Source organism: Lonchura striata, chromosome 1 (genome assembly GCF_046129695.1).
Source record: "Lonchura striata isolate bLonStr1 chromosome 1, bLonStr1.mat, whole genome shotgun sequence".
NCBI lineage: Eukaryota > Metazoa > Chordata > Aves > Passeriformes > Estrildidae > Lonchura > Lonchura striata.
The window spans coordinates 44,985,878-45,001,592 of NC_134603.1; positions in this window are offsets into that span (position 1 = coordinate 44,985,878).

Below are 15,715 nucleotides of genomic sequence, written 5' to 3' on the forward strand. Positions count from 1 at the left end.
AGTCTTTTGGAGAAGTCGGTTCCTTCTCTCTGAGCTCTTTTAAAGCCATTGGTTCAAAGTCAGCCCTTTCAAAAATACAAAACATACCAAAACAGAGACTCAAAGGCATTGTGAAATCTGATGACTTAAAGACCTTATTCCTTATTTTCTGTTAGTGAAATAGAAATACTGCATTATAAATATCTGTAGCTCCCTAATACTACAGTATGGGAAGTCACATGGACCTCAAGGGAAAATATGAAGGTGGAGATGTATTTCACACTAATTACTTGATATGTGTGGTCTGAATGACAGGTGACTCTCAGGGTATATTCATTTATCATGTTAAACTACTGAATGATGTCTTCTAATATACACTTAGCCTAATCAGAGTTCAAGAGTGGGTATATTCCCCATCAGCCAGCTGTGATTTTTTTTTTTTTTTGAGTAGTTTCATTCAGAAACATTAAAATTCAATGGGATAATTAACTCAGAGCTGTGAAGACCAACTCAGTTAATTTTACTTGTAATTAAAAATTTAAACAAAATATCCTAGGATTGAAACTAATTTTCTGGTATATGTTTTTTTGGCACTTTTATCATAAACTCTTGGTGAAAGGACTGCAGAAGCAAAGAAGAAAACAGGAAGGATTCATCATGAAGTCTCCTCACTGAACACCTGCATATACAAGTGGGCATCTATAACTGCCCTCTAAAGCCAGGAAAATAATGATCTGTTACAAGAAAGGTTCCAATATTAAGGCATTTTAATGAAAAGCAGTGTTTTTCCATGCAAATATAGATTCACAAATAATTAAATTTTATCCCTCAAGTGTCAAGAAGGTGGAAGATTTTAACATTGTTGTGTAGTGCACTGTCCCATTATGTTTCATTATTGAATGCTATTCTTCCTTCTGCACCATCTGTTCATAACACTTCCAATAATTGTCTCCCATGTATAATATTAGTGTACAACAGAAAGTAATGTTTGCTGATAATTCCCAAGGACATTATCTTAAACAGTAACCTGATATACATCTAAGAAAGTGTCAACATTTAGCAGTTGGGAATAATGTAGTGCACTTGGTTGGATACTCTGTGCAGAACCTGATTTCCTCTAATATGACACCTAAACTAGACCATGTGTGCTGGAAAAGAGCCAAAATCTAGGTGAAGTTGTAAGATGCTGACATTTGTCAGAAATTATGTGATTCAGTGTTATAAAGCTAGTAAAAAACAGAACAAAATAAAAATTTCAGACACAGTAATTTGATTATTCGTTGACAACTGAACAAAAGATAAATTTTAATTGAAAGAAAAGACTGGATAATTTCAACCATATCTAGAGTAAAATCACTACTGTTTGCAAACAACAACAAAAATGCAAATGTCATTTTGCCAAGGTAGAAGCATTTACTTTTTTAGCCTATTCCATAAACATAGAGTTTTGGGTCTAGCTTAATTAGTTCTTTTACTTTCTAGAGGTTTTCTCTAGTTTGACAATATTCAACAGGAAAAGAAAAAATCTAAAACCTTAATGTGGTTTCTCGTTATCATCTGAACATTGAATGTCTCATTTTGCTTGACTTCCATCCTATAAATTGAACAAAAATAGCACAATGCTTATTCAGAGTGTGCTGTTGCTGTGTTCATTGTCATTAAAAAATAGGTGGCCTAGTTTTTTACTAAGAGACAACAAAAATGACATTTTAAATTCACACACAACTGCTGCTTCCTAATCAGATGACATTATCCTGGAGAAAGATAAATAAGTTTGTATCCTCCTAAAGCAGCATGGGATGCCAATGAGTATATCTAATCACCCATTATATAAAATATTGGTTTAAGATTTCCAGAAAGATAAAATTCTAGGATTTCTTCAAGTTAAAAAATGAGTAACAAGGACTGGGGACAGGAAGTGCTACTTAAAACCAAATAAACATTTTATTTATGTTTATTATTTATTTATTAAGGTGATCTCTATTTCATGGGAAGAAGAAGAATTTGGGTGTTTTTTCAGGCCTTTATTCAAGACTGTAGGAAGAATCCTTAGAATATCTGAGTCAGATTCAACCTCATCTACTTCTCTGCATTCCCAATGCCCTTTCTGATCTACTTTTTAAGAGTCAAGATATATAATACATCATACCTGTAAAAGAAATAAAGTATCCATACCTAATCAGCTAATTAGAGAGGATGAATTAAATAATTGCATTTTCTAGCTAAAAGTCATTGCTCAATATCTATTTGAAGACTGTCAGAAAGCACAGTAGCAACAATATGAAGTAGTAGAGAGGTGTCTATGTTAAGGAAAAAATAGTTAAATAACATGTAGAGATTTCATCTTATAGCACCAAAAAAATAAGTTTTGTAAATAGTTCAAGCCTCAAATTTAGTATAAAACTCTACAATTTAAGCTGATAAATATCTCTAAGATAGCAAGTCCAATCATTAACCCAGCACTATAAAGTCAACCACTAAATCATGTCACCAAGAGCCACATCTACATGACTTTTAAATATCTTCAGGGATGATGGTTCTACCAAATTCCTGGGCATCCTGTTCCAAAATTTGACATCCCAAGTCCTTTGTCATGGGCATCTTTCCAGTCATTCTTCCCCAGCCTGTGACATTGCCTGGAGTTGTTGTGACCCAGGTGCAGAACCTGGCATTTGGCCTTGTTGAACCTCACACCATTGGCCTCAGCCCATTGATCCAGCCTATCCAGATTCCCATGCAGAGCTTTCCTGCCCTCCAGCAGATCAACACTCCCACTCATCTTGATGTCATCTGCAAACTCACTGAAGTTGCACTGGATCCCCTCATCTGGGTGATTGGCAAAGATATTAAACAGAACTGGCTACAATAGTGAGCCCTGGTGATTGACAAAGATATTAAACAGAACTGGCTACAATAGTGAGCCCTGGGGAGCACCACCTTTCACCAGTCACCAGCAGAATATAACTCCATTCACCGCCACAGCTTGGGCTCAGCAATCCAGACAGGTTTTTTTTTTACCTAATGAGCCGTACATCTGTCCAAAATTTATATTGTCTAACATGCCCTTACAAGCTAAGTGATTATCTTGTTGAGCTTTCAGGTCAAGCAGAATGGAATTTAAATGACAAAGAAAATATGCATAAATAGAAAGTGAACTCAGAAATCAATTATTAGATATAAAAAGAGCTGAGTGATGGAATGAACTTATAGCTGATGCAGCTAACTAACATAAATGTATTAAAGAAAAAAAAAATAAAGCTGAGGAGAATAAGTTAAAGACATTAATCAAATCTGGGATTCTGTGTAACCAGCTGGCCTCTTAAAAAATAATTCCATACCATGGCCAGGTCTGTTTTTACAAAATTCTGGAAAATCTAATTAGCTAATTAGCTGACAAGCACCTTCTTCTGCAAAATATAGTCAGAATTAAATAGTTCCAAATATTGAGATGTGATCATTGCTCTGTATTATTTCTTTAGGAGATGAGACTGAAAAATAAGAAATTTTCTGGTAGGTATACCTCAGCAGCACTTCAGATAAAAAATTTCAGAGAATAGTCCTCCTTGGTGCTTTTCACTTACAGACAAATTTTTACTCTTGGACCTTAAAACAACTATTATCAATACAAGGGAAGGTTTTACATGAGTGTATATAGAAATATAAACATATGGATATGGATACAGATCTAGACCCCACACACAGGCATGTATTGAGAAGCAATATATGTGAGAATCACAGTAGTTCAAGAAACAATATTCATATGTCAGCTAGAAGCTATAGCTATTGCACAAATACTGACACAGATATATTTTTATATCATTTGGGACAAAAAAACCCCAAAAAATAACCAAACCAAATCAAAACAAAACACATGAAAAAGAATCCTGGATCTGGTAGTAGAAAAAATTGATTTAAATATTGCAGAATTATGCCTTTGAATTTCATACTTACCTACATTTTTTTTCTCTTTTTTTCTGATAGATGTTTGCACAAAAATCATAGGAACATGTAACAAAAGAGTTTTCCTCTGTATAAGACCCATGGAACAGCAACTTGGAATTCCACTGACTTCATGAAGTACTGCAAATATTTAACCTATATATATTTTATTTTTGAAATGCAATACTCATTGCTAGTACAAAGCATTTTGTTTTGGAGTGGATCAGTTTTCAGAACTGTTATTCAGCCTCCCAATGAAATCATGCAATTAAAATTGCAGATGACAACAGTATACAAAACTGTGATCAATGTAAAACAGCAGAAAGACTAGAAGTTAATCTGTACAATGACTGGGCAGTGAGGCTAGACAAATGGAAGTACTATTGCACATTGTAAGTAATTAGATCATAGAAATCTTTGCCTCAGGAGATCATAAATGCTAGCTTTATAAAAGCATTGAAAAATCACAAGGTCCTTGGGGAGAGAAAAAATAAGAGTTAGTGAAAAACCAGCTAAATATGAAGGATCACACTCCCAGTGAGGAAACCACAGCTTGAAAGAAGCTGGGTGCCATCACAAAAGGTGCTACCATGTATTGAGCTGAATACATACATTTCCCTTACTCAAGCGCTGGACTTCAAACCCAGCTTTGATTAATCCTTTCTTCAGCACAACAGAATAGTTCAGGACAACTATTATTCTCCTTTTACATCTGTTCTTTTCTGTAAATTCTGACTGTGACATAACAAGATGGGTAAAATTAGTCTATGTATATCATAATTCTTTATTTCATTCACCAAATAACCAATTATAAGATAATGTTTGACTTCTTTCAAAAGAAACAATGGGAGCTGTTCCCTGAATTTATTTTTATTAGGACTTTTCTGACCATTTATCTTTGAAAAATTGAAGGAAATGTCTCCCAAAAATGTTGGAGTTCTTTTTTTGCACATTGTAGCTAATATTTTTTCTAGATATTCTTAGAATCATAGAATGGTTTGGATTGGTGTGGAGCCAAAGTGGTTGTAATCGGATCTTAAGATTCGTCCTGTGGGATACCTGATAAAGCCGCAAGGCCCTGGGTCTGCACCCTCTCTCTCTGTCTCTCTCTGCTCTCAGCTCTGCTCAGGCTCCCAGGCCTCTGCCCCCTGCTCCCCAGAGCATGGGGTGGACAGGGGTGGAATAAATGGACACCCCTGCTAAACACCAGAGACTTGTCTCTTCTGTTTTCCCTGTCACCACTGTGACCTCCCTGGATCACAATCATTGCTGTAGCCATACACTGCTACAGGTTGGAAGGGACCTTAAAGGTAATCTAGTTCTGAACCATCTGCCCATGGGCAGGGCCAACCCACCTAGACCAGGTAGCTCAAAACCCCACCCAACCTGGTCCAGAACACTTCCAGGGATGTGGCACCCAGGACTTCTCTGGATGACCTGTTACAGTGTCTTACCAATCTAAAAAGAAAGCATTTCTTCTTATATCTGATCTAAGCCCACCCTCTTTCAGTTTAAAGCCATTCCCCCTTATCATACCAATACATGCCCTTGTGAAAAAAGTCCTTCTTTGGCCTTCTTTTAAATGCCTTTCATATACTAGGAGGTCTCTGTAAGGTCACCCTGGAGCCTTGTCTTCTTCAGACTGAACAACCCCAACTCACAGCCTGTCTTCATAGGAAAGATGTTGCAACTAACTTGACAAAAATTGTGTTAACATAATTTTTCCTAAGCAGTTTCCTGTGCAATATTTTATAAAAAAGTACAATGCAGAAGTCCTAGGTACATTCATTGGAAAGAATAGTAAGATAATGTGTTTATTCAAAAAGTGGAAGGAAGTACCATAATTCATTTCTGCTCTAAAGTGCCTTTATTTGCCATGTGTAATAGATTCTGGAAGAGCTTAATCTCTTGACAAAAACTCCATAATTTGCAATACTCTCCTAATGATCGTAGGGTATTTCTTCCACTCTCAGGACATTACCACTCTAGTGGGAATTATGGACACACTTTAAGAGGATTTGATTCAGTATTAGAGTAGCAATTGTGCGTTAATTAAATACCAATTGATTATTTAAAATGCTTGTGCTGAATTTTAGGGTCTTAATCTGTAAATCTTGATTACAATTTTTTGAATGATAGATTGCAGGCTCTCTTAGAAAATGTTTGAGTGATGCTGAACAGTGAGTAAAGCAACAGCTTGATGTTCAAGGACACCATGGTGGAAGTGGGTAAATGGATGTTCCTTATTAAAATGTATTTCTCATTGATTGTTTTGCCTAATACAGTAATTTATAAAATGTACTGAGTCTAAAGGCTTTTTTTGCTTTGGTTTTTCATCACATGATCGAGATCACAGAATCACAGAATATTCTGAATTGGAAGGGATCCACAAGGGTCATCAAGTCCAACACTTACAATACCATCTTTTCCTTTCTAAAGCAAAAAAGAAAGAATTGAAGAAAAGGTAAAATTTCTGTTTTCTCAGAGCCTGAGGATTATGAACCCCTGGTAAATAGGAATTTTTTCAGATATGTAGGTGTTTAATCCCATACTGCAACTAAGTACTACGCAGCTGTTCACACTCTGCACTGCCCCATGATAGAATGGGGAGGAGAATCAGAGAAAAGAAAATAAATCTCCTGGATTTAGATAAGAGCAGCTTAAATATTAAAAAAATTAAAATATTATTATTAATATTCCCATTATTGTTAAAACAAAATGGAGATAGAGAGATAAAACCCAAGAAACACAAGTGATGCCAAATACAATTGCTCACCACCTGCTGACCAATGATAGGCAGACTGGCCCCTCCCAGACAGTTCTCCTAGTTTATATACTAATCGTGGTGCTCCATGGTATGGAATATCCCTGTGGCCAGTTCAGGTCTGCTGTTCTGGTGGTGCTCCCTCCCAGCTCTTGTGTACCTGGCTGGCAGAGCATGGGTTCTGAAAGTTCTTGATGTAGAGAATAAGCACTACCAGGCAACAACCAAAACATCAACAGGTTATCCATATTTCGGTAATTAATCCAAACACAGCGCTGTACCAATTACTAAGAAGAAACTGAGCTGAAACTAGGACAGTAGTTTTATGCTATGCCTTATATTTAATAGCCAGTAAAATGGGCAATGGGTTTTTTTTCTGTTATTGTTAAGTATTAGGTCATGTACCCTTTATAAAATCTAATCCTTATACACTTGATGTGAGACTGAATGAAAGCTTAAGGTTCACTAGAAGATCTAGACAGTTAATTGCAGTCAGCAACATTTTGCTGATCTTTAGTTTACCAGGGGCTACTCTGGGAGAAAAACATTCATCAGGCATGGTTTCTGTACTAAGATGTGAGCTACAGATCAGGCTGAAATAATTTTGTGCTTTCATCACTTTGCAGAACTACTTCATTTTGGGTGGTGTGTTAGCTGAGTCAGCAAGCTTTGTGTATAAACATGAAAGATAGACAGATAAATGCATAAAATTTAAATCAAGAGATTGTAGCAGGAAATCAAATAGCTTAAGTACCAGTGCTAGCAGAATAGATAATGTGGTTAAAAAATACTTCTGATTTATAGTCTTTACAGATTAGATATGTCCAAACAATTCATTCAATCTAATTAATCAAATATCTTCTGAAACATGAAAAATAGAAAACTAGAAAAGTTCCTTTGTAATTTTTCTACATTGGGCTGTTTTTTTTTCCTGTACTAAAAAAGTTCAGGTTTAAATAGATAAGTGCCTTAGACTATGGGGTATTATAGAAGGAATGAGAATTGTTCTAATACCATTTGGACAATAGCAGCTGTTTTTATCTGCAATGCCAGATTAATTTTGGCACCATTCCTGCTGTTTTCTGTGTGAAAACCCAGTGGGGGTGAGGATATCAAGACAGGGTTTATGTGAATGGTCATTGCCAAAGTTCTGCCTGTATGGAAAAGGAAGAAAAAAGAGCCTAGATTTGAGCAGATATTGACTGACAAGCCTAAAGACTGACTTTCTGCGTTTACCAGCAGAATGGCTGTTTCGCTAACATAGAATGGCAGTCCAGGCTTCAGCATGCAGTACTGCCAGCATCCTTGTTCAGAAAAGATCAGGGGTTTGAGTGAGAGGCCAGAAAAAATCTTCATGGTCATATATACTGCTCTCCTGGGCTGCATTAGAAGTGTTAGAAAGTCAAGGGAGGGGACCCTTCCTCTCTGCTTAGCAATGATGAGGCCATGCCTGGAGTACTGTGTCCAGTTCTGGGCTTCTCAGAGCAGGAGAGCCATGGACATGCTTGAAGCAATTCAATGAAAAGCTACAAAGAAGATTAGGGGACCAAAGCATTTTAACTGTCAGGAAGAACTGAGCGATCTAGGCCTGTTCAGCTTGGAGAACAAAAGGCTCAGAGGCTACAAAAGTCTACAATCTATCAATCAATTCTGAAAATACCCAAAAGAAGAGTGAAAAGATGAAAGAAGCAGGCTGTTTTCAGTAGCACCTGGTGAGAGGAACACAGGCAGTAGGCACAAACTGAAACACAGAAGGGTCCAGCTGAATATCAACCCTTTTTTTACTGTAGGGTGACCAAGCACAAGAAGAAGTTGCCATAAAGGTTGTGGAATCTCCATACTTGAAGGTATTTAAAAGATATTTGGACATGTTCCTGGGCAATTGGTTCCAGATGAACTTGCCTGAGCATTGTGGTGGCACAAAAAACCTCCAGAGGTACCTTCCAACCTCAGCCATTTTGTGATTCTGTGATTCAACCTCCCTGCTGTGATCACCAACAAGGACACAGGATAGTAATTTTTTGTGCCTATATAAAAGTTGGGTGGAGACTAAATGCTGAAATTTTGTGTAGGACACTGAATAGATTTCTAAGTTCAGTCACCAGCCAGCAGAACTAGCAACAGGCAAAGGCCTCAAGATCTGTGTTGTCATCATCTTTATCCCAAGTCACTTCTTCATCCTCTTAAAGGGTGCCAAGGTCTGTGCTGATACTACATTGTCCTCTCTGCCCCACGTTGTCTGAATGAGAGAATGAGAGGCTCTGCTTTCATAGGCTTTAATAGCAATAACTGTGGGCCAGACTGTGCACTCAGGTGCAATACAAGCTGCAACACTTCATGAATAGTTCTTTACACCACCATACTTCAATGAGACTCTTTGATGTAATTATTCATACAGAATGTCATGGAAGCAGAAATTCCTATGCCAAACAATCATACATAGCTTGAACCCATGGAGCTGTGAAAGAATGCAGACGGACTTTTTTCTCTCTCCTCAGCAGGACTGTGTCTGATCCTACTAAATTCCAGCCTTTTATTTATTTATTTTTAAGATCACTGATGCCTTAGAAAGGACACAGAAGAATGTTGGATATGCTTCTTTCTTCTAAATAGTAGTCTCTGATTTCAGTATATGCTACTCTTTCATAATTATTGGAAAGATGTAGCAAAGGCAATAAGAAAAAGATCTTATATTTGTGGGAGTGGTTTTTTTTTTTTTTTTTTGGTTGGTTGGTTGGTTGGTTCTAATTTCAGTCTTATTCCTTCCTTTCCCACATCTATCCAGAAATATTATGTATAACTTCATGACTGGCTGGAAAAACTGTAGATAAAGGTATGTGAAATGCCAATTGTCATGTACATCATTTTCTACTCACTGAGTACAAGACGAAACTCCACTTGAAGGTTTGGAAATTGGGTATTATCTCCACTCTTCAATATTGAACAATAAGAGGTTCTTCATATCACAAGATAAGCACAGAAAAAAACACCTGAGGAGCTCTTTATCAGTGAAAAATACTCTAAGAACAATACCTAACATTTAGATAGAAACAGAGGGTGATTACACTTTGACTAAAGTTTAAAAAAATACCTGCTTGCAAATCACTTTGCAAAAAGAAAGTCAGATAAATATATTCTATCAACAAAAACAGTTTAATCATATATGCTGTCTAATGCTGTTTTACAATTGCAGTGACCAGTTTGCAAGGAATAGACTTTGATAAACAACTCTACAGATAAAATACTGTTTCTCTGGAGCTTGTTAGTCATATCCTGATGTGTCACTGATGGCTCAGAGAGATAAAAAGAATAATAAGGGAAACATGGTTGATCAGACACGTTGATCAAATTCACAGAACTAATTCTACATATGCATATATGCAAACTTCAATGCACATAGACATTTACTCAAAGGTATACATACATAGGCAGTTATTCGAAATCTAAGAATGCAAGAATGGTTTCCAGTACAAGACAACATTGAAAATACTGAAAAATTTCTTTACTTTTGAAACAACAGAAGAAAGAAACTCAGCCTTCCCATCCTACCAGGTATTCTAATTGCAAGTATAGTATTATATAGGAAAATATTGTGCACAGTTAAATAAACAAAAAACTAAGGAAATTTACCCAAGTGGGGGAGCAAAAGCCATTTGAAGACTGCATTATTTTAACTGATCAAAGTGTGGTCCGTAGAAGAAGCAGTCACAGCTCTGAAAGGAGATAGCACCTAAAAGGGCATTCATTCTATATGAAGTTTAGTATTCCTTTTTTTTTGTGAACCCACTGATGTGCCATCTAGATAGGCTTGAATTAGAAGGAAGGGTGCTATTAGAAAGAGAAACTGGGATGAGGAGTCAGAATCCTAGCTCCCTTCTAGCTTCTTCTGAGATTTGAGATGGCTGCAGATGCACTTAGCCTCGTTTCTCTTGTGAGAGATACAAATACTTGTGGTGGGTGGGAAGGCCAATGAGCCAAAACATGATTATTAACGTCAGCTCAGGAAAAAGAAACATTCTGTTGCTGATTCAGCAGGTTTACGTCTAATTTAAAGTACACAACTAAACCACTAAACCACACATTGACTTCTACATGACTAAAATTTTTGAAATCCAAAGTAATTGGCTAATAGCTTGCCAGCTGGAGCTTAAAGCCTTGATACTGAGTATGCTATGTGTATCTATAGACATAATATACATATAACATATATTTATATGTTTTTCTCTCCTGTGAAAACAAAGTTTTAAGAATGGATTGACATGTCTTTCTTTATTAAGATTATTTTGAATATAACTTATTTTGAAAAAGATTTCTCCAACCTACCCGCCCAAGTGTTCTAGACTAGGCATCTCATTCTCACACTGTGTACCACAAAGCACACGATACATCATCATATATCAAAATTAGAGAGGAATGAGTCACAGTAGATTGAAATTTTGGATGACTTACTTTCCATGTATGTGATTTGCAAATTGGGCCTGATAGCTCAAAAGATTGCTGTTTTCTCCAGCTTCTTTTTTTGTCTAAAGATAGAAAAGAGTTAGCAAACACTGGGACCATTGTAATTCGACTGCTTCCAGTATTTACATAGGCACCTTCTTTCTTCTCTTAGTTAGTGTTCCAGATGTTCTGCTGGTACTACTTCTTCCTCCAGACAGTTTTCCTTTCTTTCCACCATGCTGCACATTATCCTTTATTTTTCTTAAAGCTAACAGTGACAGCTCTAGTGCTGCCTCCTGCAACCCCAATAAATAAACATAACTTGGACATTCTTGGCTGAACCCACTTAGCTGTTAGGCTGCTTGCCTCCTGCTACTGCAAGCACATATCTAGGATCTTCTTCAACCCTGTTCACAGGTTCCCTATATTGCATGTCTGGTCCTTGAAGAAGTTCTTAAATATAGCCTTCGTCCACAAGTATAATATCCTCTATTTTACGCCACAACAGGAATCCCAAAATAGAAAAACAGGAAATAATGAAACCCTTACAAGTATTGTTGAACCACAGATCTATTCTTGAGTGGAGGCTCTGGCCTGGCTTTCTCTTCTGCAGATCAACCCAACCATCCCTTGATACAAACAAAACAGTGTTAAAAGCACAGTAGTGTGTCACCCAGTGATTCATTATCCTGCAAGTCAGAACTAGAATAATCACTTCTTAAACAGTGAAGTACCACCACATAGTATAAGAAAAGGTGACATTTTAAAAAATGCTTTTTTAAAGATTTACTAGTCAATACCCCCAGAGAAGTTGCTTAAATAAAACTGTAGATTTTAAGTGTATGCTAAATGCTTGCCCTAAAGCCTTATTCCAATTCCATTGATGCTGATAGAAGCAGAATCCACTGAGGCAGAAGCAGAAGGCTGGAGCAGTTAAACTTCAGCTGTGCTAAAATTCACAGCCTTTTGCAGTTTCTTGCTACTGCAGAAAGAATGAGGCCAATCAAGTATGGGTTTTCCCTGTTCCTCTTGTTGGCAAATTCTTCCTTACTTGATGCCCAAATACTTTCTGTTTCTTAATATCTGCTGAGTGTCTTACAGTCCCTATTTTGTAGACCTGGATGTTATGAACCTAGATGGTTTGACAAATAAGTCAAAAATATGAGAGTATGTGCCTTCATGCTTTGGACAATGGTTCAGTCTCATAAAGGATACTAATAATCTCTGTAATGGTCATACCTGTCCTATATAATTTCTTAATGCCTTCTTTCTTAAGCTAGTGCTTGATTTATGCCACAACACAGTACTCTTTATATTCTTTTTTCTTTTTCATCTTATCTAAAGATGTTCTCATTATCCATATAAATGCCTATTTTTCTTTCTGAACTCTATGTCTCAGTGAAATCTTATGGCAGTGAGTTTGACTGGCTAATTATGCATTGTATAAAAAAATCCTCTTTTATCAGCTTGAATTTATTTCTTTTCAGTTTCATCTACTGTACCATTATTCTTGTCTCATGACAAAGGGCAAGAAAGTTTATCTTGGTTTAAAATCTCTTCATATTGCTTTTGTTTGATGAGCACCATTACTATATCCCCATTAAGTAATACAGCAAGGATCTCACTAGGGCTCAGTCTTTGGATATTATTGGCTTTCATTTTTTGGCTTTTTATTTTATTTTTTTTTATTATCAGAACACTGAAGGCTTTCTAGTAGATATAAAGGTCCTGATTAAATGGAATATCGCTGTGTTTCTAATAAGGATGTTTTGCAGATATTTAGAATCAATCCAAAGGCCTCCAGAACAAGGACTACCCACTAAAATCTATTGTTTCTACACTGACCTCTCATCAGGGTTCAGCACTCTGTATATCAACTTGATTCCTGAAAGCCTTGCTCATTCAGTGTTGGTTTATGTTGCCAATAACCTCTAATTATCTCATCTCCAAACTATTCTTTGTTTTTAATTTTTTTTTAATTTTACTGTCTTCTTATGTAAAAGCTTTTATGTGGTTCATTTACTTCACTATTCTTTTGCCCTTTGCTTAAGTGCTATGCAAGCACAGAGTGACCCCAAGGATTAGGGGTGCTTTTGAGCCTGTATCCCTTCCAGCTCATATGATGCAGCCATACAGCAGCACAGGATAATGCACATCTACCTGAACAGCCATCCCTCCATCGTTTAAACTGGGTTTGAAGCAGGAAGGGGATGCAGGTGGGCTCTCTGGAAGCAAGCCCAAGGGTAGTAAGCCTGAGTTAGGGGTGAAATCAGAAGCCCAGCTGAGGTGCATGTATACTAATACGCACAGCATGGGCAACAAACAAGAGCTGGAGGTCATAGTGCAACAGCAGAGCTATGAACCTGTCATGGAAATGTGGTAGGATGACTCACATGGCTGGGGTGCTGCACTGGATAGCTACCAGCTCTTCAGAAGAGATAGGAAATGGGGAAGAGGTGGGGGGATAGCCCTTTATATAAGGGAAGCTTTTGATGCCATGGGTATTGAAACTAATGAGGATGAGGTTGAATGCCTAGGGGTAAGCATTAAGGGGAAGGCCAGCGAGGCTGACATCCTACTGGGAGTCTGCTATCAACCACCCACCCATGAAGAAGAGGTGGGCAATTTAGTCTATAAGCAGCTGGAGAATGTTTCAGGATCACCAGCCCTTGTTCTTGTAGGTGACTTTTACTTACCAGGAAACTTAACACAGCAGAAAAGGGGCAGTCCAGGAAGTTCTTAGAGTGTGTGGAGGACAACTTTTTGTCACAGTTGGTGAGTGAGGCCACCAGGGGAGGAATTATGTTAGAACTGGTGTTTGCAAATAGAGATGGGCTGGTAGGATATGTGGTGGTTGGAGGCCACTTGGGGCATAGTGATCATGAAATTATAGAGTTCTCGATAATAGGTGAAATCAAGAGGAACATCAATAAGACTCTTTCATTGAATTTCTGGAGGGCAGACTTTGGCCTATTTAGGAGACTTATTCAGAGACCTCCTTGGGAAGTAGTCCTTAAAAAAAAGGGAGTCCAGGAGAAGTAGGCATGCTTCAAAACAGAGGCCTTGAGGGCACAGGAACAGACTGTCCCTGTGTGCTGAAAGATGAGCCAAGGCAAACATCCAGCCTGGATGGGCAACAAGGTTTTGAAGGAACTTAGGAATAAAAAGAGGATGTATTATCTTTGGAAGGAAGGTCAGATCTCCAAAGAAGTATTTAAGCGAATTACTAGGGCATATAGGAAAAAAATTAAAGAGGCCAAAGCTCCGTTTAAACTTAATTTGGCAACTTTTGTAAAGGATAATGAAAAATGTTTTTACAAGTACATTAACAGCAAAAGGAAGGGTAATGCCAACCTTTGTTCTCTACTGGACACAGGAGGAAACTTAGTAACTGCAGATGAGGAGAAGACAGATGTGCTTAACTCCTTGTTTCCTTCAGTCTTTAGTGGGAGGACAACTTGTCCTCAAGACAAATGTCCTCCTGGGTTGGTAGATGGTGTCAGGAAGCAGAATGGTCCCCCTGCTATCCAGGAGGAAACAGTCAGAGAACTGCCGAGCTGCTTGGATGTTCATAAATCTATGGAACCAGATGGGATCCATCCCCGGGTGATGAGGGAGCTGGCAGATGAGATTGTGAAGCTACTCTCCATCATTTACCAGCAGTCCTGGCTCACTTGGGAAGTTCCAGATGACTGGAAGCTTGCCAATGAGACACCCATTCACAAAAAGGGTGGGAAGGAGTATCCTAGTAATTATAGACCAGTTAGCCTGACTTTAGTACCCAGTAAGGTTATAGAGCAGTTTATTGAGTGTCATCTTGCAGCACTTACAGGATGGCCAGGGTACAAGACCCAGCCAGCATGGGTTTAGGTCGTGTTTGACCAACTTGGTCTCCTTTTATGACCAGGTGACCCACCTGGTGGATGCAGGAAAGGTTGTGCATGTTGTCTGTTTGGACTCCAGCAGGCTTTTGACACTGTCTTCCACAGCACACTGCTGGAAAAGCTGCAGCCCAAGGCTGGGACAGGAGCACTCTTCACTGGGTTAGGAACTGTCTGGATGGCCAGGCCCAGAGAGTGCTGGTGAACGGTGCTGCATCCAGCTGGGGCCAGTCACCAGTGGTGTCCCTCAGGGCTCTGTGCTGGGGCCATTCTGTTCAATATTTGTATTGACGACATGGATGAGGGGATTGAGACTTTCATTAGTAAATTTGCAGATAATACTAAACTGGGAGCATGTCTTAATCTGTTGGAAGGTAGGAGGGCTCTGCAGAGAGACTTGGAATGGTTGGATGGATGGGCAGAGTCCAATGGGATAAAGTTAAATAAGTCCAAGTGCTGAGTCCTGCATTTTGGCCACGGTAACCCTCTGCAGTGTTACAGGCTGGGGATGGTGTGGCTGGAGAGTGCCCAGGCAGAAAGGGACCTGGGTGTATTGGTCGACAGCCAGCTGAACATGAGCCAGCAGTGTGCCCTGGTGGCCAAGAAGGCCAACAGGAATAGTGTGGCCAGCAGGAGCAGGGAGGTCATTCTTCTGTATTCAGCACTGGTAAGGCCACACCTTGAGTGCTGTGTCCAGTTCTGGTCCCCTCAG